The 25,402-nt window shown below is 47.0% G+C and overlaps 1 protein-coding gene and 1 long non-coding RNA gene across 4 annotated transcripts in view; one reads left to right on the top strand and one right to left on the bottom strand.

Annotated features, from left to right (window-relative positions):
- Positions 1–25,402, bottom strand: part of RECQL5 (RecQ like helicase 5) — a 1,190,108-nt gene that overhangs the window by 639,644 nt on the left and 525,062 nt on the right. The gene's annotated exons all lie outside the window — the stretch shown is intronic.
- LOC138582959 (uncharacterized) overlaps positions 5,167–25,402 on the top strand; it is a 33,674-nt gene continuing 13,438 nt past the window's right edge. The window contains exon 1 of the long non-coding RNA XR_011305113.1: positions 5,167–5,511. This is a non-coding gene — a long non-coding RNA (uncharacterized lncRNA). The remainder of the gene's footprint in view (positions 5,512–25,402) is intronic.

Genomic DNA, 25,402 nt, shown 5'->3' with positions numbered 1-25,402 from the left:
GACTACCAGTCACCTTGCAAATCTATGACAGTTCAAGCGAGCAACACAATAAAGCACCCTTTGAAAATGTGTTCATACCCAAAACGTCTAATAGCTTACTATGCTCAAAAATAACATTTGATTTGATGTCCTTAGTTGAATGTTCTTAACACCATACATATCAACACGCTGGAGGTTTGTGACGAATCTCCAAACTTAAGTGAGTTTATGACAAAGTATTTTATTGTGCGTCTTAAGGCGCTGAACATAAAGTGGGTAAATAGATATTTTGCCTTTTGCATCTTATAGTTTGTGGAAACTAAAAGGTACACTGATACAATTTTGGCCCAACATTCTGCTATAAGGATTTACATGTTGTCATGCTGCTTTACTATACAATTTGTGTATTTTTCAAGTAAACTGTATAGGACAGTATTATTGTAGGTCTTGACACCCAAAACTTAAATATGTGTTTCAAGTAAAGCGTGGAAGAAGGTGGTTGTGCCCAAATTGCAGAGTGGGTTAAAATCCCTGCTTCGCTGTTTAGCGCAAGTGTGCGATCCCAGGTAAACAATGTAATATCACCCAACTTCAACTAAAAAAATTGGAGTGCTTATAAGTGATTCGTTTTTACAGCCTTACAATAGGTTAGTTTTAATAAGTGTAGGGACAAATTGGTGTACCCTGGTGCTCCTCTGCTAGTGGCTCCAATACTGTCACATAGAATTGCATTATTGCTGCACTGACCCTCCTCCAGTCTCGTAACACTTGATTTGACAGGCAGCCAATCCGTGCCCCAGAGATTCTAGTATAGCGGAATAACTGTGGTAGAACCAACATTACATTTTCTCCTCTGCTGCTCCCAGCCACCGACGTTGCTTGGGTCGTCCAGAGTACGGCCCCACACTCTGTAATGTCCTATTATGCTATGATATTGAGTCTTTCATTGCACACCATCTGCCATTTTCACACTTTCTAGGACCTTCAGGGTCTGCAAGAAGTGGGTTTTTTCAGACTTAAAGGAAGGAGAGAGTAAACTGATTGTAACATTGAAGCTGCACTAGAATCATGGGCGTAATTATAGGGGGGAAGAGGGGGTTTGTCCCCCCCAACTTCTGTGGCATGCCTTTTTGCCCCCCATCTTTTGGAGGGGGGGCTGGGGTGCCCAGCAAGGCTTGCGCTGTCTCATTATATAATGCTGAGATGCCTGGCAGCCGCGCTGCAACTCGTTCAGGGCCAGGATGGCCTGCGTGGCTCAGTCCTTCACCCTGGCTGGCCTGACTCAAAGTCAGCAGCCAGGGTGGTGAACTGGGTGTTGCAGGGCCTGGCGCCAGTGCTGCCACCCTAGCAGCAGTACTTTCAGGGGCTGCGGCACAGACAATCGCTTTCCGGTTTTGTGTTCGTGTGACACACAGACAGGAACTAGGAAGCTCATTCAGCTTGCTGGTTTCGTCTGGAGGTGTGTGAGTGCAAAGAGGTTAGGTCGGTGTAACATAAGACGTGGCCTGGGTGGCATTTGAAAGCAGAGCAGAGGCACTTAAAAATGTTCATTGTGTTTGTGTATGTTTGTTGGGGGGCTGGGCTGCGGGCATACCCGAGTGAGGGCTTGGGTCACATTTGGACAATGTAAGCAGAGCTCACAGTACACATTAAGGTATCAGGTATGAAGACACACTAACAATAACAAATGGTGCATTATCTGTGGCAAGCCACAGCTCTGCAACGCCTCTAAAATTAGTCTTGCCACTTTTCAGATACTACTAAAACACCACCATCCTAATTTTAAAATGAAGTTTGAGGAAGGTGCGCCCTCCTCAAGTACAGTGGAAAGAGTCAACTTGAGAAAACCTGTGATTCAAAACTGTCCTACTATGCAAATTCTGTGAAATGAATTTGAGTGCTATACACCTGCCAAACATGGTGAACCTTTGTTAAGCAGTTTTTGCTCTAGGTGCGCAGAAGGAACCGTATGGGATTTTGTTAAAAGCACACTTTTAGGAGCCCTGTATAACTTTTCCCCCTGCCGCCAAAAACAATCTTCATCAAACTGGCAAAAAGTATTTCGAGTTTTGCAGACACTTTTTCAGGACGGTTTGGTGCAAATTAGTAAATGGGTGTCATGGTTCAAGTTACAGGCCACCAAAAACTGCTCCACTTACCAAAGTAAGCAGCAGAGTATCCAGCATTGTAAGAGTTTGTGGGGTTTGGGGGGTGAGTAACAAAATGCAGTGTGTGGAATTCCACATGCTCTCATTGGCTCCCCCAAACCGTCCACCCCTACCCCAATCTACTTTTTTGGTAACATTAGTGGAAGGTGGCATTTTAACACAAGACAAAAAAACTAAAACTGCAGGCCCATTCCAGATGCAGAAAAGTCATCTATTAGAGCTCTGTCCAAGCCCTCTGAGGCAAAATACATGCAAACTTCCTAATTATTATATGGATTGCACCAACAGAAGGGACTTCACAGAAAATGACATTGCCAAGCACATCAACAGTCTGATACTTGGAGGCACCATGGAAGTGACTTTAGAATAAGTTGCCATAAATAGGCCAAGTGACACAACTTTGTGGAGCAAAATACCTAAATTGCACTATTGTTATTTGTAGAGAAACTCTATAGTAATTAGGCTTTTCCATTATAATACCAAGATACATTAACATAAGCTTTGAAGTGAATCAGAGTCACTTGCAGAGCTGCAGTTAAGGCACTATGTGACTAAATGATTTGCTCAGGATCACACACTTGGTTAAATGGAGAAACTGGGAAGTGGACAATTTAAGCGACCACGCACATCTTTCCAGGTTTAGTTGATATAGATATTTATTAAGGTTTTGCTTTACATTTCATGTGCTTAAATAAGTATTTATAGCAATGCCTTGGAGGCAAACCAAATTATATAATAAAGTAGACTTTAATAGTAAACTAACCATACATTACATACATTGTCATAGAAATATGTTGAGCAATGGGAGTATGGCTTTAGTTTTATTCTCCCCATTCTGCATGCAAAGTCACAATAGCATCGTGCAGATTAATGTGAGCCTAACAACTCCCCCTTGGTTTTTAAAGCCATAAGTCATTATTTCATAAAGCATGCAACATTATGCACCCTTCTCACCTCTGATCACTCCCTCTCACTCACATTTCTAAGGGGATAAAAGTCCCTGCTAATAGTAACCCCCTCCCTCCCATCAGTGCCTAATGGCTCACATTGTAATGCAATGTCAGGACCCTGTGCTGCCCGGAGCTCCTTGGGACATTGTCCTGGCAGCGGGACACCTCTACCATTCGGAACGGGTAAGGTGTCCTGCTGCCAGGACAATGAGCGCGCTGAGCAGGAATTGCTCAGCACACATTGTCCTGCCAGCGGGACACCTTTGCCGTTGGGTTCCCTCTTTGATGTACCCAAAGGGAGAGGTGTCCCAATGACAAATGTCCCGGTCTGGCTCTTAAAAGAGCCACAGGGTGCAGCCTGCCCCCCTACCTCTCCGGCTCAGTACTCCACTGCTTGTTTCCATTTGAACACAGGAAAACATACCTTAATTTTAATCGGTCAGAATGTTGTAAAAAAAAATCTATCAGCATGTACACATATAAGGTGCTGTGCAGAACCCAAGTTTGGAGAAATATGGCATTTAAAAATTGATACCAAGCATACTTGGTCACCCACTGCGCTGCATTAACCGATGACTTCTGCCTTTAAAAGAAAGGAAAAATATAGGGAATTTCTGACATTCCAGTGAATCTGTTGCTTTCGGCCATGGCTTTATAGTTCAGCTAGGCCAAGTCAATTTAGCCCAAAATTTCAGGGATCAGGGGGTGATAAAGTCTAGTCGGCTCAATGGACGCTGTGCCACTGTTTCCATGTGTTATTGTATATGTACATATACATGTTGTGTGCACACAGTGTATGGCAATGGAGGTGCTGGGTGCATTTGTGTGTGAGTGAGAGCGTATGCATATTTGTGTTGACCTTTGTGTCTGAATGAATATTAAATAATGCATTGTTTGTATGTTCTATTGGAATTGTTTGTGAATGTTATGTTGTGTCACTGGGTGCATGGCCGGCTGGCTGAAGATATGTGGGGGCCCAATTGAATTTTAAAGACACACCACCAGTCTCATGAAAGTTAGAACAGAGCGTCAGCAATGGACTCTTGTGGTGTAGTATTCTAGTGTTCTCTCTCAGGGATTTAGGTTGTTTGACCGAGGTACAAAATCACGGCGGAATTGACTGTAGTCATTTTCGCTGCAAATACGTTTTTACCTCGGTACAAAAAACCAAATCCATGTCCCCCCAAACTGCCAGTAAACCCATAAAGCCCCCCTACTTACCTTTTCTCCATCCGCCGCCTCTCCTGTACCTTGCAGAGTCAGATACATCTATCTAACGCGGGTTGGATCTGACGGTGCATGTTCCCTTTTTCTTTTTTTTTGTTGGGTCCCATGCCAACAATGCTGAGGAAGCGGGGGAGACCCCCGCAACCACTGAAGCCAAGAATACCGAACATGGGAAGCGGGGGAAACCCACGCAACTCCAGCTCTTCATGTTCAGCATCTTCGGCTTCAAACTAATGGTGGTGACCGAATTCAGTCAAATCTAACATTCAACCATATTTTTTCGATCCATTTGGCTGAAAATATCTCTAAGAGCCACCCTCCGCCCTCCTTCCAACCCACCCCTGTACCCCCCCAACATTTTCAGCAAAGTTACTCCACTGACTAGAATATTCTCATTACAACGAGTAATGAAGTTAGATGCCCCTACACAAGTAAGTTTGCCACTCCTCCACGGTCTCTGAAGTTAGCGCCTCTCCCAACATTTAAGGGTTAGTCCCCACCTACATTTTTGCCTAGATGCGCGCACTTGCATTTTGTTAGGCACAGAGGCGAGGGAAGCCTTTCCCCGAAACTGGCGGTGTTGAAGTTTTACTGTGTTTGTTCAGAAAAATGTACTTGCACAAACGCAGTAAACGTTTAAAGCTGCTCCTTTCAGGAAAGACATCCATCACTTCTGCATATTGCGCTTTAAAATATACCATTTGATAGTTGGTCCCCACACCAGACCATGGGGGTGGGAGGGGGGTAGAACAGTGGGAGCGGAGCCTCCAAGTTTGCCCCCACTATTTTCTGAAGTGGCCCCTCCCATCACCACTTAGCGACGCCGACCCCCCCCCCCCCCCTCCAAATGTACGTTTCATTGCGCCCCTGTCCACGGTGTGTTGTTCTTGCCCCCATAACACCGCTTTCTAGATGCGCCCCTGACAGGCACACCCATTCTTTACCAGGGCGCTGCTCAGCTTGCTGAAATGCACAGCTCAGCCAAGCGTTTGAAACGCACAAAAGCAGAGTGTAATGCCCTAGCCAATGACATGCAAATGTCCCAGAATTCCTCACACAAAAGGGGCTACAGTCACTCGCCGCTGCACAGTCGGCACAACACAAGAAAGCAAGTCGGCAGCAGCCCAGTAGCCGGCGCCTCGCCCCGCGACAAGCAGCAGCGACGCGAGAGGAAGGCAGAGCTGCAGGTACTTGGATGAAACCCCTTACTCTGAGCAACGGCGCGGGTGCACCGCCTGCAGCCATCCCTCCGGATGAGTGACGCCCGTCGGTCAGAGTGGACAGAATATTGCTTTGGTGAACGAATGGGGGGGGGGGGGGGGGGCGGGGGCGGGTCTGAATACTCAGTTCTAGCAATTGTGTCAGGCAAAGGGATGAATGGGGCGTATTTTTCTAGCACGGAGACATGTACAAGCAACGACGCAATCTCATCTGCAAAATCTTTCAGGGTTGGGTGTGCAGTAAGAACGCACGTAGTTGGGGAATGGCGGCGTGTTTATGGCTACTGGAGGGGGCCGCACGCCACTCTGCCTGGTCTGTAGGTGCCTCTATGTATCTGTATTGAATCCTCCAGGTTTGTTTATACTCTGTCCAATCTCCAATTTTCTGCAGTGTGTTTATCTGCCGATGAGCCATGTAGGTGTGCGACATATCGGTTTGTGTGTTTACAGATTTGCGTATGTGTGTTTCCGTAGGTGTATACTCAGTGCTGGAAATGATTTTTTTACTGGATGGATAACCCTCTCCTCCTTGGGGCCGGAGGGCTGTAGACGAATGAGGCAGGGCGATGGGGCTTAGCCCCAGTCCAGATCAAGCCACGTAACACCTCCTAATAGAAAAGAATCCTGGATATTTGCATAAAAGCAAAGTGTATTATGGGAACATAAGAATGCCCACAATTTATCATCCTTCATGTCACGTGTATCCCTACTGTGAAATTCAATGCACTCCAGTTTTCACCTCTGGCGCTTCAGAAGAAAAATTACTAAAAGCATGATCGTCACCACTATCATGAAATCATTTATTCATCAGTTCGGCCATTCACTCATCCATCCGTTCCTGTGCTGGGGTGCTGCATAAGCACCTCCCTCATAGTACTCAACGCACCCTCATTTAGGAGTTTAAATCCCAGCCCAAAGCGCGGTCTTTGCAAAAACACTGCACGCATCCAAAGTAACATGATATATGATGAGTTATGTATAACGCGGCGCACAAGTGTTTCTAGGCGCGACAACTGAGGGTAGACAGAGGGAGGACAATATAAGCGATCTTACTAGACCTTGTGTCATTCAGATCGTGCAAGTGTGACAGCGCAAAGTGCATGGGGAGGGAAAGGGGGAGTGCGAACAGGGCAGCAGTGCTCAGAGTAATTGCAACCCACTCTGGGTAGTGCAAGGGGGCAGGGGACTGTAGGGGGTTGTTAGGCAGAATCCTGTGCAGTTCCCTTGGGGAACACTGCAAAAGATTAAGACTACAGGAGTAAGCAGTAAACTCAATTGGTAGCAGCCTGCACCACCCAGATTTACCTGGTAGCTGTGGCTGAGCAGTCAGACGTCTCTCAAGAAGTGTTAGGCAGTATATAGAGGATACACAATAGGGCTAAAAACACAGTAGAGCAAGCAAACACTGACCACAGCTTGGTAAAGTATATAATTATTTATTTAAAACACACTTTAGAAAATACACTAAGCACTATAAATCAAAGCAAGTTCAAACTCAATCAGAAAAAGTATACACACCTCCCTTAATAATTATTAGACAAGTCTAGGTCAAAACACGACGATTTGTAAAAACGGATGTGAGCGCGTAACTTAGATGGCACTCCAATAATTAGGTAAAAGGGAGAGAAAAAGGCAGGTCATGAAAATAAAAAGACAAACAAGTTCCCGATTTGGGAACTTACGTCCCCCCTGCACACTTTTAAGTCTGGAATATCAGATCAACAATTTATGATTTTGAATGTGACATATTAGAGTAAATTCCATCAATTAGTAAGTAAGAGCTTTTTGTAATAATAGTCGTTCAATCAATTTTGATCACAAGAATAAATCTTTTTATTCATGATGTTGGTGCTGTAGAGGGCCCAACGCGTTTCGAGTGGTAACACTTCATCAGGGGCAAGAACAATTTTCTGGAAAACAATATGTATACAATATTTACAAATAAAGTATTAATTTAAAAAAATAAACAACAGTTATTGTACAAAACCATTTTAGGAGAAACATAACCATACACTTTGTTTTTTTTAAATTTCAAAATATCTCAGTTGAAAGTTCAAAACAAAACATCAGTGAAATAGGAAAATTAGGTCTCCTCTAAACGGAATAAAGTAAATTCCAAATTTTAGCACGACTAGCGTGGTAAAAAGAGGTAAATTAACTTCTTAAATAGTGCTGGAAAACAGTCAGTATGGTACAAAAAGAGAATTACTTGCATGGTAATACTAATGGCTTCAGAGGTGGGTATAGTAGGAATCATATATGGAAGATAAATGCATCAGCTCATGAGAGCAAACTATCTAGAGAGCTTTGAAAGTGCTAACCTTGTGGTCCACGGGGTAGAAGAGAAATCTTCAAAATTTGGATATCAATATCATTTGTTCTTTACTCGTACTTTGTTTACATGTGATGTCACATACGCCGTTGCGTGATGACGTCACGATGTAAACAGCTTCCAACACAAGTGACTTTTAGCCACTTCTATTCTGTAATATTTACCTTGCTTCTCTGATCAGGCGCAGCACAATCCCTGCTGAGTGCACCTGATGTAGGTATTATTTATTCCTTTTACAATTATTTTTGACTTCCTCACGACGTTATACGCGTAAGCGCGTAATGACGTTGTTTTGTGTATTTAAATCGCCTGAGCGTTGCAAAGGGGATCAGATGTCCTTCCCGGATATCCCGACTCCCTTGGCAACCCCGGAAACTACAGGTATTTCTTTGACACTCTTGATCAGAGCTCTTAGGAGCTCCAACCACTCTAACCTCTAAGTACTAGCACTCTTCTTGACTAGTTTACTTGCTTTTTACAGTGTTTGTTTGCTGGACCCTACCCTGCAGTGGCGTTCGGCTGTGCAGCCTTTAACTGCCTGTCTTAAACTGCCTCTATTGGACTCCGTTTTTCGGCTTGCAATTCCTTGCATTTCTGAGTGAGTCTTAGCACCACCTTTTTTGATTTCTAGATATTTTCTGCAACATATATTCGATTCAGCTAAACCATTACACTACTTTTTTCTATAGAGTCCTGTACCATGGACTCCATGGTCTCTGCCATCTTTTTTCCAAATTTTGAAGATTTCTCTTCTACCCCGTGGACCACAAGGTTAGCACTTTCAAAGCTCTCTAGATAGTTCGCTCTCATGAGCTGATGCATTTATCTTCCATATATGATTCCTACTATACCCACCTCTGAAGCCATTAGTATTACCATGCAAGTAATTCTCTTTTTGTACCATACTGACTGTTTTCCAGCACTATTTAAGAAGTTCATTTACCTCTTTTTACCACACTAGTCGTGCTAAAATTTGGAATTTACTTTATTCCGTTTAGAGGAGACCTAATTTTCCTATTTCACTGATGTTTTGTTTTGAACTTTCAACTGAGATATTTTGAAATTTAAAAAACCCTAAGTCTATGGTTATGTTTCTCCTAAGATGGTTTTGTACAATAACTGTTTATTTTTTTAAATTAATACTTTATTTGTAAATATTGTATACATATTGTTTTCCAGAAAATTGTTCTTGCCCCTGATGAAGTGTGTTACCACTCGAAACGCGTTGGGCCCTCTACAGCACCAACATCATGAATAAAAAGAAGATTTATTCTTGTGATCAAAATTGATTGAACGACTATTATTACAAAAAGCTCTTACTTACTAATTGATGGAATTTACCCTAATATGTCACATTCAAAATCATAAATTGTTGGTCTGATATTCCAGACCTAAAAGTGTGCAGGGGACGTAAGTTCCCAAATCGGGAACTTGTTTGTCTTTTTAGTACTAAGCGCAACCTAGGTGTCAAGGTTGCATTTCTCTCCTCTGCACCTTAAAACTCTTTTTCAGTATGATATCTACTACCTTAACTTTTCTACACACTATTCTTTATCTGATTGAATAGGGTTTGCTTCTATTGTCCTTTTCTGCTCAGGTCATGAAAATAAAACAGTTCCCAAAAATTTTATAAGACCACAGCAAGTTATTGAAGGCAGAGTCTACTGTAGAGCCAAAGTTCATAAGCCAGGCCCGCTTTAAATGGAGCGAGGCGAAATGTGCCCAAGATCACATAGTTTAAAAAGCACTCAAGTCTTTGCAGAAATGTTCAAAGGAGGTTGGTTTGATGCAAAATGTAAAGTTAGAAGGTCTGGGGGCCAGGAAAGCCAAGGATTTAAGGGTCACCTTTAGCAATCCGCAGAAAGGGAGGCCAGGCGGAACACACTACTTTAAAGAGTGAGGAAGCTCCAGCGGTGGCAGTTATTCCTGGCTGCGGGTGGAATTCGTGGTTTCGACCAGGGGAAGAGAAGACCTCGTCGAGGAGGAAACTTGGAGTCGTTGCACTGCCCAGGAAAGAGACTAGCTGTGGAGTTCGTTCGGTTAAAAAGGTGCGTTCCTTTTATTCACGGTCACAGTGGTGAAGCTTGGCTATCCGGCCGCCGGGGTGCTTGGCACTGGCGATTCGACCAAGGGACGTCCTGGAAGACGAATGGCGAACTGGTTGTCCCCACCAGCTCAAAGTGAGACGACTCTTACAGCAGAAGATCTTATCTTGTCGTCAGGAAAGTGGTGAGGTCGTTGCAGCAGGTCTCCACCGGTGGTGTCGTCGTTGCAGATGGCTCAGCTTCTCCCCTCTTCGGATTTCTTAGGTCCTGTGGCGACTTCTGAAGTTCCAGTCCCCAAAGCCCTGCTTTTATGCAGAAAAACCCCCATTCAACAGCCTAGCTGCCACTGGGCCAATCAGAACAGAGTGTGACTTGGGTTGCTAAGGCAACGCAGTCCAGGGGGCCAATTCCCCCACCCACACATCCTGTGGAACCCAGACAGAGTGGCACCAGTTGGAGGGCTTTGTGGAGAAGCCCACCAAAAAGTGGAACAAAGGGCCTGACCCAGTGGTCGAAGTGTACGAAAAGAAGTAGTGGAGCTATGTTCCCTGCCGGTCTGCCCCACTCTCCGCAAACCCCATCGCTTCACCCCCTCCCACACACAGTCCAAACCACCAAACAAACACACCTATTATTTAAGGGAATGTTCAGTGCACTGCACTGAAGTGCAAGCTTCAACTTCTTCCTACACTTTTATTTTAAAACTAAACCGTCCGGAACAGTTTCTTTTTAAAATAAAAGTATAGGAACAGTGAAACTTAAAAATAAAAGGTATAGGAGCACCGCTGCCGCCCACTTCGACCTCTGGCCCGACCTTGGTTGGAGTTACAGAGACGGACACAAACGCCATTTTGGAAAAGAGTTCTGGCGAAAAGACCCAACCGGTGATTTTATATTAAATAAACAAACCAGCAGTATCTTTAACATTGTACCAAAAAGTGGTGCGTTTAAAATCAATGGGAAAATCCCTAGGAAATATTCCGGTGGAATATTTTGCGTGGTAACCACTGCCACCAGCCAGAAACTCGACAAGGGGGGACTGGACAGTGCCCCCTTGGAAACAGACCCAGGGGCAATCTAATTAACCCCTTCCAGTACTTCCACAATATGATGGTTTGTACTGGTTCTCTTCACAATTTTGGACTAGTAAAGTCAAAGGTGACTTTACATGCCCTGGGAGACAGTAGTCAGCCCCAGGGTATGGAGTCTATGTTTGGGGATCACTATGACACCCCTGTGTTACTGCACTGAGGGTGCTGTGTAACACATACACTAAAACAGATGATACCCTATGAAGTAAAAGACTCCATAGCCCATAAGCACACAATAAGCCAAAGACATACCTCAAATCATGCCTAAGAGTGTGAGGAAAAGAGTCTCACTCTTAGCAGGAGAAAGAAAAACAAACCCCAAAAATCCAGCAAAGCTGCTGGGGGACTCACTAGGTTTGGGAAATTAGCCTTATAAGAGAATTCTCCCTAACAGGGGTTACAGTTACATCCCCTAAGTTCGCAGTAGGCCGGTGGCAGTGCAGGGGGGGGGGGGGGCTTATCATGGAGGAGCCTGGTACCCAGCGAGACTCTGAGGGTAGCCAAGCAACCAGTCAACGCAGCAGACAGACAGATCGGTCCAGCTCAAGTTTGAGAGGGGCCAGGGAGGCCATTCCAAAGGGCGGCACCTGCAGAGGAGAGAGATCTACCCTTCACTCTCTGCCTGGAGAAGCGTCTGATCCTCAGAGAGCTGGAGGTGGCTGAGCGAGGGGCTCGAGAAAGAAGGTATTTTGGAAGAGAGTTGGATGTAGTGCGGGCCCCGGACGCAGAAAGCCTTGTGGACGATGCAGAGGGTCTTTAACTTTGTCCTTCACGGCTTGAGGCCAAGGATAAGTCTTGCAGTCCTGTTCTGGATTAGTTGCGGAGGGCTGAGAGTAGAGGAAGGCAAATTGAGAAAGAGGCTGTTGCAGTAGTCCAGCCTAGAGAGAACCAGGACTCTGGAGACAGTGAGCTTCTGGGGAAAAGTGAGAAATGGAAGACCTATGAGGAGGTGCAGCTGCTAGTGGGCCTTTTTGGTAAGGTCCATGATGTGAGGGGAGAAGGAGAGAGTGGAGTCGAAGATGACAAGGGTTTTTGCCTCAAAAGAAAGCGGAGGAAGAGGGCCCTGGTGAACACCACATGTGGAGAGAGAGGTGTTGGATAGAAAGGACCTAAATTGGACCTGGGAGGGTTGGTCCAGGAGGAAGGAGGTCACCACTCCATGGCCTGATCTCTGATGCCCAGGTTCTCACAAATCGATTGATCAGTATGGGGTGGTGTATGTAAATACACACCTTGTGAATTTAACATTGCGGGTACCCTGCCTTCAAGCGCCCCCATTTGTGGTAGAAAATGCTTGGTGCAATAAAGTGATGCGCCAAAAATCACACTACTTGCCCAAGTGGGGAAGCCTGGATTAGAATTCAGGAGTCCTGGTGTCACCTCCAATAATTCAGCTACTCAACCACATCAGCTCTGCAATGTGCAGGATTTAAAAAGCCAAAACAAACATTTTGATTTCGAAAGTGTGTGGTACCAGGTTTATATGGTGCATTGAATGACTATTTTTAAAGCTGAGAAATAAAAAGAATATGAGCCCTGCGGGGGGATTCTACGATTCAGAAAGAATTAACCAGTCCCTGGCGCATCTTTGTTAAAACCATGTGTTGTCCCAGACACACTCCCCCCTTCATTTGCTCTCTGTATTTGCTTTTTTGATCCAGAAACGTTGGAAACATCTACCGCCTCCTAGCTGAATTGTTCCTGGCAGAGCCAAAGCGGTGCATTAAGTCTGCTTTCATCATGGTTGGAGGGCCGCGCACTGTGAGGAATTTGGACTATTTAGCCTCTCCTCCCCAGGGAGAGCCACCCTTTGAGGCTAGGGAGGTGAGCCCGCTAAGCAAAACCTTCCCTGGGGGTCTGGGAAAGTGGGACATCACTGGGAGTGACTCCCCTCTTTGGGACAAAGGATTCCCATTCCTGTAAGGAACTCTGTCCAGAATACATGGTCTGCCTACATGGGCATCAAAAAGACTTACTTCTGTTTTGGATTCTTGAATCTCTTTGGCTTCAGGCAATGCTGGATCTCGCCTGTACTCCACAGTCAAAGAGGAACGACGCACTGCTTTTTTTGTGATGACGTACATAAAAACAAGGAACTTGTAATGGAGGAAAGAGAATCCTAGGCAGAGGCAAGTCTCTGACTGGAGGATGTCTGGAAGGGACAGAGCCATGGAGCCAGCGGTAGCGTGGGAAGCGAGTTGATCGCTAGCAAGACGCTGGAGTCCTGGATGGCAATGAAGCCGAAGTCGAGGGGGAGACGGTGAAGAGACCATCTCACGTGGTGGCATGACCACACGAAAACCGTGGTGGTCCCGGGCCAGTTAATAGACGCAGAGACCAGACCACAGCAGAGAGATCAGATCCCTGATCAGGGTGCCGAGATGAAAGACTGAATGTATTCGGCTTTACAGCCTGGATGGGCCCATGAAGCTAAGAAGGATCAGCATCGGTTGGTTTACGGATGGGAGACAGATGTGCACTGTCCTTGTGACAAGGGGCGAAAGCTTCTAATGAAGTCAGTTTGAGGATCGGGCATTATGATGTACTGCCGTGGGGGCACTTGAACTTAGGTAAATGGATCAACTGATAACATTAGCACAAGATGGCTGTTTCTAACGCATGAAGTTTGCATGTGTAAATGTGACAAAATCTAAGGTAAAGCACATTGGATTTTTTTTAGGATCGATTGATATATGCTAAAAAATATACATCCCGTATCCATTGGGACAATACAATTCCTGAGACAACTTCTCCTTTAAGCACACCCTTTTTCCACATAAAGAATGAATGCAGCAGAAGTGTATAAAGATATAAGATAGACCGTTCAAAACCTGTAGAGAGGCTGAAGGCGGCATTGTGAGAAATTCAAGAACTTTTATAATTAAAACCTTCTCTCGTAGGTTTTAACCAGTAGTTGGGCCGAGCAAAACCCAAGGACAGAGGCTATTGCTCTTGTCTATAATTTTGCTACATTTTACTAAGTGGTAGAGCCTGATAGGTAGTATGAGTTGGACTAAGGACCATTTCTTTTGGACATTTGACAAGCACCATTAGTTTTAGTTTGTTAGGTAGGGAATTTCCCTCATAGCAATAGGACTAGACAGTTGTTTTCTTATTATTGAAATAAACACGCTTGAACATGTCACAACTTAGACTCCTTCTGGTTCACCACAGCACCCATCTGCAAGTTTGAAGTGTTTTGTGGTTTGGGCATCCCCGAGTGTTGGCGATCATGATGCCGCAATAAGCGCAGTATTTACCCTTGGTGGCATGGATTGTCAGAGTGGTGTGGGTAGGACTGAGGGGTGGAGCTAAGTGGTGAATAAGCAGATGCCCTGAATGTCGGATGCTTGCTTCTTTGAATACAAAGTGCATTCCACAAAAATAAGAATGACAGCCAATTTATCAAACATGTGATACATTACTGTGATAGTCATTCAAGCATGCATTCCTTCTTAACAAGCAATGCAAACTGGATATGGTGGTCAGAAAACTCACCATAAGAGTAAAATGTGTGCAAAGTACAAGACATATATACAGCTTTGCACTGTTTAACTATTCTGACTTGGGCTGCCCCGTGAGCAAAGGACGAATGTCACAAGCAGCTTATAAATCAGTTGAATGTTGCTGAATGCCTCGAGATTTGAAAAGTAAATATCGGCAGTCAGGCGACTCTGGACAGAATGGGAAGAGAATTTCCACAACATTGGGTCTCGTGTTTTCACGGAACGGTGCTCCGGAGCGCAGCTCCATCTCGTTCCGGCCCAATTCCTCCACTGTATAGGTGTGTGTTTGTGCACATAGCAACAATGTACCCAGAGTACAGTGGATGCTTATGACCTTTTTAATTGGTTGGGTGTAAATATTTGCCACAAATATATCTGAGCATAGCGAGGGAGCCTAAAATGTCCAAAGAGCATTGAAGTAGCTGGTAGTGGGGAACTTAGTCTGAGAGAATGACTCCCTTCTCCAGGTCTCAGCTACTTTATATGATAGAAAATGTTCCAGCTTGTGGTGCTGTAAAGTTCTCAGTTCCAACTTGAAAGGTAAAATTCCAACTCAAACAACAACATTCCTTATTGCACAGTGGGTTCCTGGAGAATGCCTCCCTTCTCCAGGTATCTTGTTCTCAGTACCTTCACAGTGCCGGGGGAATGACTACATTCCCAGGGCCTTCCTTGGCTTTGCTTCACGGTAAACCCGAGTATGGGGTTATGGCTCCATTCCCTTTATTTCTCTTGGCTTGTAGTAGGGGGAATATCTCTGTCCCCAGGCCAACAGGCTTTCCTGAGGCAGTTCGCAATGCCAGGGGGAATGACTCCCTTCACCTGGCTGTGATGTACTGAGAACATGTTTCCCTTCTCTTGGTACTGTATTCTCACCGTTCTACTCCACCAGGGGGGATACTTCCTTCCACCCTGTATTGCTGGTCTGCAAGTGTGGTCCCAAACTCGTAGGATTCTGCCGCTTTCCTTTGGCAGACCCGATTCACTTTCCTACCAGGTGCTGCGCCGAAGAAGAGGATTCATGAGGCTCTTCTGAAGTGGTTGCAGGTCCCAGACCCATGTTTCTCTATCTAATTGCTCTTGCTGGCCTGGCTCACCCCTCTGCCATGTACTAGACTTTCGTATCTCTTGAACCCCTTCCAAAGCTTCACCGGTCGTCCCAGCAACTCTGGTACTTGTGAGGACCTTGCCTACGATCTCTGGGTGGTGTGCGGCTTTGTCGTGTCTCCAGTCATGTTCCTGCAGGCTGTGTTCATCTTTCCCATATGCGCCTCACGGGCAGCGTGTCTGCCTCTGACAGCAACGTCCAGCGGTCTTTGTCGTCTGGAGGTTGGCTCCTGTAGCCTTACGGAACGTCAGACCTCATCGAATGGTGAGTGAGCTTTCCAGCAGGTCGGGAAGCGTCACAGGAGCCATCTTCGAGTTCCTCCGCTTTCCTTCTTTCACTAGCCTGGCTCCTGCAGGGATGAATTCTCTCTGGGTTCCTCCAGGGAGGGTCGAACAACGTTTTGAATCTCTCCTCACTTCTTATGCTCATACAGTGTCCACACTGACGAACGCTTACTTTGGTTCCAAGGGGCTTTCCTCATGGCTCCACACACCTTCATCCCAGTATTAACAGGGTCAATCTCTACTGGGTTAGTAGGATTCTTCCCCGTCCCAGTCTTTCAGTGTACTTCAGATAAGTAGTCCCTACTCTTCCTCATCTCAGTGTTTCTCATGAGTGTTGCGTTATCTACTGTGAGGGGTCTGAATTCGGAGGCGGGTAACTTTGTGAAGGTTTTTCATAAAATGCCATTTTATCAATTTAAGTCTTCGATAAACGCCTCACTATCCCCACCCTAAAGAGATTTTCCCTACCTATCTAACTAAAGGAAACACTAACAAAAGGAATCTGTCCCTCACACTTCTACATACAATAAACATATGAAGGAAATCTATGGAAATTGAAAGTATAATAAAACCACAGTTATATCAAACATATCCTTAATAGGTTTTCTCCTTGTAATGTTCCCTGCCCCAAATTCAAAGCAGCAATTTTGTATTCACAGTTCAAAATAAAGTTCAGTTTTATAAACACAGTTCTGGAAAACAACATTCTTCTTGTTCCAACAAGTCTCTCAATGGCTCTTCCCAATAGATCCAACAGAAATAACAAATGTGTGTTTTCCACTGATAAACATTTCAACACAACTTCTTCGGAACCAACATACTGCCACAGTTCCTTAATGGCAACAGAAAATAGTTTGTCAGGATGATTCAACTATTATTCACAATATAAGGTATTGGCTTTGCCACTTCTCCACAGTCTTTAACCACAACACAGTACTTTAATATCTTCCACCTGGTCCACTCAGCTGCCAGCTCTAACACTACATGGTCCCTTGCACTTTATACTCGTCTGCTTGGACCACAAACGTCCAACTCCGCTGCAAGTACTTCCGTGGTAAAGTTTAGTTGACAACAACTTAGCAAAGTCTTTGGACTTACAGCAACTTCAAAGACAAACACTTCTTCTATATATGGTTGATTGAGAAGAACAAGTTACTCTTACCTGGTAACTTTCTTTCGATGGGATGGTCCGACGACATATTCCATATCTATGACAGATAATGTCCACAGCTGTGCTGCTTTGGAAAATTTTCGGCATCTGCGTCCTGCGTCGATGACGTCAATGCGCCGTCCCCGAGGACCTCCTCCGACGGCCGACGTCACCCGATGTGATAAGTAGGATGCACGATGCCCATAGCCTCAGTGGTAGTTTTTTCCCCAGAATGTTTGACACCAGTTTTCTGCCAGTCAGACACACAAGGCCTTGCGGAACGCAAGCTGCAATCGCATCAGAAATTCTGCAGCGGGGAAGGTAGGGAGGGGAAGAGTCGTCGTCCAGGGGAAGAGAAGATCTCGACTTGGAGGAAAGATGAAGGTCGTTGCACTACCAGGGAAGAAACCAGCCGCTGAGTTTTCCGGTTAAAGATGGTACCTTTGTTTCGCGGTCGTGGTAAAACGTGGTATCCCGGTTGCCGGGGTGCATGGCACAGGCAAGGCGGCCACGAGGTACGTCGGGAAGGCGAAAAGACGGTGAAACTGGTTATCCCCACCAGTCAAAGGAAGAAGACTCTCCGGCGGGAGATTTCCTCTGTCGTTGGGAAAAGTGGTGAGGCAGTCCAGCAGGGCTCCACCGGTGGTGGTGTTGTTGTGGCAGGTCGGCTCAGCTTCTCCCTCGTTGGATTCTTAGGTCCTGTGGCGACTTCTCAAGTTCCAGTCCCCAAAGCCCTGCTTTTATGCAGAAAACCCCCATTCACTCAGCCTAGCTGTCACTCAAACATGCTAAGTGGTGAGCCGGCCGGCTCACCACTTGGGCCAATCAGGACGGAGTGCGACTTGAGTTGCCTAGGCAACTCAGTCCAGGGTGCCTAAATCCCCCTGCACCCCTCCTAAGTACCCCAGACAGAGTGGCACACTTTGGAGGGCTTCTGTGGAGAAGCCCGCCAAAAAGTGGAACAAAGGGCTCGACTTGGGTTGGAGTCACAGAAGAGAACACACGCCATTTTAGAATCAAGTTTTGGCAAAAAATACCAACCGGAGAATTAATATTAATTAAATAAACCGGCGGTATGTTCGAGGCTACCGTAAATAATTAAATAAAGATAGTAGCCTAAAAAAATGGGAAATCCCATAGGAAAATATTTGCGGTTGAATATAAAAAGAAGTATCCACTGCCCCCAGCCAAAACTCGATCAGGGGGGACGGAGATGTGCCCCCTCGACTAACAGACCCCGGGGCAATTGAATTGCCCTAGCCAGTACGTCCACAATATGATGGTTTGTACTGGTTCTGTTCAGAATTTAAGACTAGTAAAGTCAATGGTGACTTTACATGCCCTGGGAGACAGTAGTCAGTCCCAGGGTATGGAGTCTATACTGGGGGGTCACTATGACACCCCTGTGTCACTGCACTGAGGGTGCTGTGTAACACATCACAAAAACACATGAAGCCCTATGGAGTAAAAGACCCCATAGCCCATTAAACACATCTAGATTCAAAGAAACACACTCAAATCATGCCCACGAGTGAGGGTAAAATAGTCTCACTCTTGGCAGGGGAAAAAAAATAAACCCCAAAAATCCAGCAAAGCTGCTGGGGGACTCACTAGGTTAGGAAATTCAGCCTAAACAGAGAATTCTCCCTAACAGAACCACCTTCTGGCTCAAATGAAATTCCGAAACCACCTTCGGAAGAAAGGAAGGACGAACTTAAAAGTTAACAGTCTCGAAGGGCAAGAATGCAAAGGCTCAAAACGGAGCACCCATAAGAAACTTAAGAACAAGGTTCAAATCCCAACCGGGCACCAGAAAAGGTGACGGAGGAAACACATTAGTGAGCCCTTTTAAAAACCGAGAAATTAAAGGAATCTTAAAATAGGAACAGTCCTCAGACGAGCGCTTAAATATGGACAGCGCCGCCAGGTAACCTTTAATGGTACCCACTTGCAAGCCCCTGTGGGCCAAGGAAAGCAAAAAAGACAGAACCATGGGAATGTCACACTCAAAAGGATCCACATTCTTAACTCTGCACCAGTCGCAGAATTTACGTCAACGGTACAGAGACTTTGTTGCCGGCCGCCTGGCCGAGAGCAACACCTCCAACATGTCCTCAGGGAGGTCCCAATCCTTATACCTCAACCTTTCAGAAGCCAAGCGTGAAGGTTGAGGGATCGGACCGCTGGATGGAGAACCTGACCCCCCTCCCGTGAGAGCAGATTGTCTCGGTAGGGAAGACGACACGGAGGGCAGATGCACAAGTCGAGAAGGTCCGGGTACCACGTCCTCCGAGCCCACGCAGGAGCAATGAGGATCATCCGGGAACCAAACCTCTGTAACCTCCGCAGTACTTGCGGGATGACGGGGACTGGAGGAAACGCGTACAGCAGTGGGAACGACCACTCCACCACAAACGCATCTCCTAAGGCTCCTTTTGGAGGAAATTCCCACAAGCAAAACCTTTCACACTTCCGGTTGACACTGGAGGCGAAGAGATCCACTTGAGGGGTCCCCCAAAGGGCAAAGATCTCCAGGAGAATCTCTTGAGCCAGCTCCCACTCCTGAGAGATCGTGCTCTGCCTGCTCAGAGCATCCGCCGTCTCGTCGTCCCCGGCCAGATGAACAGCCGAGATCGAAACTTCCTGCTGGATGGCCCAGAACTCGAGCTGCATCGCCTCCCTGCACAGAGGAAGTGACCCTGCCCCCCCCCTTTTTGTTGAGGTAGTGCATTGCCACCGTGAGACCAACGACCGCTGACTGTCAACTCGTTGACATGAGCTCCCCATCCCGTGAGGGAGGTGTCCGTCACGATCGTCACCTCCGGCCAGGGAAGCCAAAACGGGGCTCCCTTCATCAGATTGCCATCGACGGCCTACCACAGAAGGTCCTGGGCAACCGAGGGCGGCACCTGAACAGGGTCCGAAATCCTGCCGGAAGATTGCGACCACTGCATCTTGAGTGCCCACTGCAAAGATCTCATCCGCAGACGAGCCTCTGGCACCAGAAGAATGCAGGATGCCATGAAGCCGAGCAACCTCAAGAACTCGAACGCCGGGAGCGTCTGGGCAAGTTGAAACTTGTGCACCATCTGCTAAATGTGAAGAGCCCTCACCTGGGGAGGAAAACACAGCCCAAGGGAGGGATGTGTCGAGCACTGCTCCTATCTACTAGAGCCGCTGTGTTGGCGTCAAATGGGACTTCTTTAAATTGAGGGAGAAGCCCAGCTTGTGAAGGGAGTGGCAGGTGACGGACAGATGATCCAGGACTTGCTTAGGAGAGCTCCCCCTGATCAACCAATCGTCCAGGTAGGGGTAGACGTGAATCCCCCCTTTCCTGAGATGCACTGCCACCACCACCATGAGCTTGGTGAAAACCCTCGGGACGGAGGTCAATCCAAACGGCAGGACCCGAAACTGAAAGTGCGAGTCGCCAACCGCGAACCTCAGGTACTTCTTGTGCTTGGGATGGATCGGCACATGGAAGTAAGCATCCTTGAGGTCGAGAGACACCAACCAGTCCTGAAGTTGAAGGGCCTGGAGGACTTGAGAGAGAGTAACCATCTTGAACTTGTCCTTCCTGAGGAGTTTGTTCAAACCGCGCAAGTCCATGATGGGTCTCAATCCCCAGTCTTTCTTCGAAATAAAAAAATAAGGGGAATACCATCTCTTGTTCCTCTCCGCTACAAGCACCAGTTCTATGGCGCCTTTCTCCAGCAGGGATTGAATTTCCCGCGCAAGCAACGGATCTGGACTCTTCAAAGAGAGGTTCCCAGGTGGATTGTCGTGAGGCCTCTGCCGAAAGGGAAGACAGTAGCCGTGGGTTATGATCTCCAGAACCCACACATCTGAAGTAATGGCACCCACTCTACAAGATGCTGCGCCAGCCTTCACCCAACCGGCGAACCATGGGACCTGGCCTCATGACTGAGTGGTAGCGGCTGCAGCGTTGCCTGAGGGCAAAGAGGCAACAGCCCGAGCGGCCTTGGCACCTCGAGTACCCTGTTATCCACCTCTGGCACTCTTACGGTGACCCCTTTGACTGCCAGCTCCTCTCGCTTTACTGAAGGACGAGTAATAGCGAAAGAAACCACCCCTCCATTGTTGTCCCCTAGGACGAAAAGGCGGAGGTTGTCAAACTGCAGCGCCCAACGACTTTGCTGCAGCTTTGGAGGTCTGCAACCTCTCAAGGCTCTCGTCAGCCCTGCTGCCAAAAAGATGTTCACCGTCAAAGGGCATGTAGAGGAACCGGGACTGCACATCAGGAGCGAACCCCGACTTCCGCAACCACGCAAACCTGCGTATTACGATGCTCGCCGCCATGGACCGGCTGACACAATCTGCCATGTCCAAACCCGACTGAACGGCCTCACACATGGCATCCTTGCCATCCTGAACCATAGCAAGGAAACCATCCCGTTTGTCCCCTTCGGGAATATGTTCAGCCGCTAATGCAACACAGTTCCACAGAGTGTGTGTGAAACGAGACAAGGCACATACGGAGTTGGCCGCCTGAAGCGCCATATCCCCTGAAGAAAACACTTTCTTCGCCCAGCCATCAAACCGCTTGTCGTCCCTACCCGTAGGGATGGTAGGATACAACGCCTGCTTTACCGGGGCCGTAGCCGCCTGCACCACCAAACTCTCCTGAGTCGGGTGCCTAGACAAGTAGCAGGGGTTGCTACTGGCTGGACGGTATTTTCGCGACAAAGACTTGCCCACTGCCGGGAGACTTTCCGGAGCAGTCCAAGCCGCCGCCACCCTTCTCTGCAGAGCCATATGAAACGGCAGTACCGGGTCAGTGGGGGGACCAAGATCAAGGATGTCCGTGAGATCATCCTGAACAACCTCCCCTGGGGGAGCCGACCATCCCAAGTACTCAGTGACCCGAGACATAAGGCACCGGTATGAAGAATCGGCATGAGTGCCAGGCTCAGGCCTACAAAACTCCACCTCCGGAGAGGTGTGCAGTCCACTGGCATCATGCAGTGACTGCCTCAGGTCATTAAATTGGCTATGGCCCGAGAGAAGCTCATCAGGCACCGTAACCGGAACCAAGCCCTCATCAGAGCCCTCAACGCCTTCTGAAATGTACTCCAGGCGGTGAGAGAAAAACACCTGGGGACCAAAGCTAAGTCCTGACCTTAGCCAGAGCCTTTCTAGGGGCTACCCCCATGCCACGGGGCCCCTCCAACACCACCTCCTTGAAAGGCGTCGAGGGTGCCGAACGAGTCGGCGCCGAGCGAATCGGCATCGACGTCAGCCGCAGTGCCGCCAGCACCGGCGGCGTCGACATAGGCCTCGAAGCCAGGGCTCCTAGCATTTCCTTCGACGACCTAGGCGCCGACAGCCTCGACGACCCCCTCGAGAGAGGTCGTCGACAACCTCAGCACCACAGGCGTCGACGTCTTCCTCAAAGATGGCACAGAATCACGCAGTCTCAAGCACGTCGAGGACCGGGACCTGGAACGGGCATGGCGAGAACAGTTACCCTTGTCCGAGCGGGACCTCTCCTGCGAACCGTGCCGACCACCCGAGCCCGAAGCTGTGCGAGCGGTGTCTCTCGACCGATCACGACCGACCCCACTCGGAGGCGCGGACGGACCGGTGCCCTGCGATTCAAGAATCGCCAACATCATCTTCCAGAAGGAAGCCCATTCCTCTGGTGTCGCTTGCATGGTGGGATAAGCGACCCGCGATGGGCGGAGTCCTCGGAAGAGGACGGGGAAGGCGACCGATGCCAGCGCTTCCGGGAATGCCTCGAAGAGGCAGAGGCGTGGCGAGACCGACTCCTGGCAGGAGACCCACTGGACCTCCGACGATGATGCAGAGAGTTGCCTCTCGAATCATCCGTCGAAAGCCCCGTAGACCTCGACTTCCTGGGCTTAGACACCCTACCTGCTGACAACTTCTTCTTGCGCTCACGCAAGGCCTTGGCCGTGAGCGACTGGCAGTCGACACAGCTGTCCGTGTCGAGGGCCTCCCCGAGGCACCAGAAGCAGGCGTCATGCGAGTCCGTTACCGACATCATGGACCCACAGTCCCCGCATTTCTTGAAGCCCGGACGTGGGGTTGAAGACGAGGTAGACATCGTCACAAACAGGTTTTCACAAAACCGAACAGGTTCAAAGAACCGAGAAGAATACAACAAACTCCAAAGAGTCGAGGCGTACCAAGATTCACGAAGCGAACACGTTCGCGGAAAAAACGGGCTGAGGCTACGGGCGTTGTGCGTCCTACTTATCACATCAGGTGACGTTCGGCCGTCGGAGGAGGTCCTCGGGGACGGCGCATCGACGCAGGACGCAGACAATTTTCCAAAGCAGCACAGCTGTGGACATTATCTGTCAGATATGGAATACGTCGGAGGACCCAATCCCCTCGAACCCCTCTTTTGATGGGTACACCACAATCTCCCAGTCTGCACGTAAAGGTATTATGGGTCAGCCTTTTGGGGGTCTGATGACATTGATAAAGAATTGCATCCAGATGAGGGTGGTTGCGGAAAAAAGTATACAACAGAGATATAAGAATTGGCTTAGGAGTACCAGACCAGCACAAATGGAACTAGACACAGAACATATGTTGGGTACATCAATTGAGGCAAATACAAGGTCATTCCGGTCTTTAATACATGCACATGAAAATCGAAATGTTGGGAATATGGTTAATGTGGTATCGGAAGAGGCCTGCATAAACCATTACAATAATATATTTGCGGCCTCTGCCCCAGATATATCTGTGGGGACCATGGAGGTTGGTCATTGGAGCGTGTTTATGGACATTGACTTTTCACCTTCCAAGATCTATTCCATAATTAATATATCGAGTAACTCCCGGCCACCAACGGCCTCTCAAACCTGCTATTTAAAGAAAATTGAAAAACTTGGTCAGAGATACTTACAATTTTTTTTTTATATTGTGTGCTTCAATCAACTTCCGTCAAGTTGGCAATGTGCCCACATAATAGCAATTTATAAGCGCGGCGTGTAATTACCGACCAATAGCAATTTTCGATGCCGATTTTAAAATATTTTCAAGTATACTTCTAGAACATCTTGAGTCCTGGGCAAATAATCACAAATTGATTCCAAAGTGGCAAACAGGATTTAGAAAAGGAATGGGCACTGTGATCAATGGTGTACTGATCAAGAGCATCCAAACACATGCTTCGGCCAAATGATCAAGCCTAATATAGAGGTGATCGATCAATATCTCTGCAGCTTTTGATGGAGTAAATAGAACCCATTTATGGCAAAAACTGAAAAGATGGGGCATTCCAGAGGGACTATTGAGTTTACTAGTTGCCCTTCACGAACATTCACAAATCCAAATTAGTTTGAATCAGGATGGATATTTGTCTCGCCCCATTTAAACATTTAGAGGTTCCAGACAGGGATGCATGTTTGCTTCCCGTCTGAACAACCTCCATATGGCTGACCTGGACTACTCACTTCAGGAAGTGGCATTGGAACGCCAAAAATCTCGATACTGAGGACGTTGTGGACTGGATATGCCGATGATATTTTGATCTTCGACTCTACTCCCATTTGCCTCCAGCGTTTGCTAAATGACTTGCATATCTTCGTAACTGAGGATTCTCTCTCAGTTAACCCTGAGAAGACTAAAGTTATGCACTTCACCAATACATGTAAAAGTTCATCATTTAAATGGAGGATTGCGGCAGAGAACAGAGATAGTTCACTCACTCATATATTTAGGTTCCAAAATCAATGCCAAACAATTAAATACATCTATTTGTGAATGGTTAAGTTAGAAGGCAAAGTTATCTTACCAACTCCAGAGAGTGGACTTTAGGTTTGGTAGGTTTTCTCGTACTACGAGGTAAAGATTGTCCCAAAAATCTTGTATGGTATCGAAATTTATGATCCGTCTATTATTGATTACCGGCCCGTCCTCGATTCAATGATCTGGAGAAAGGTGTTCTCTTCCTAGGTCTGTTCCCCATTCGATTATGCAATATGAACTAGGTATAACATCATTGAAGGCCAGTGCGTATTGGTCATACCTTTCACTCTTCAGGAAAATTATGGTTTCTCCATCAGAGTCATTGATGAGTGATATTGGATCTGCCTCTCTTTCGGGGGTGGAGGGGAATCATGAGCATTAACTGAAATCAGGGAACTTGCCTTAGCAACCACAGAAGAGTCAGGATGTAGCTATCTAGATCTCAAGCATAATCCAAATAAGGTAAAAATAAAACTTTGTGGCAGATTGGACAAATACAATCTCTCAAATGCATTAATATTCCTCTTTAATGCATTTAAGAAAGGACCACAAACGATTGGGCATCTTGGCGCCATATCTTTCCATCTATGCTAGCA

This window comes from Ambystoma mexicanum, chromosome 3q (assembly GCF_040938575.1).
Source record: "Ambystoma mexicanum isolate Mex_15411 chromosome 3q, UKY_AmexF1_1, whole genome shotgun sequence".
NCBI lineage: Eukaryota > Metazoa > Chordata > Amphibia > Caudata > Ambystomatidae > Ambystoma > Ambystoma mexicanum.
The sequence above is the reverse complement of the archived record's forward strand: the minus strand, read 5'-3'. Positions and strand labels throughout refer to the sequence as shown.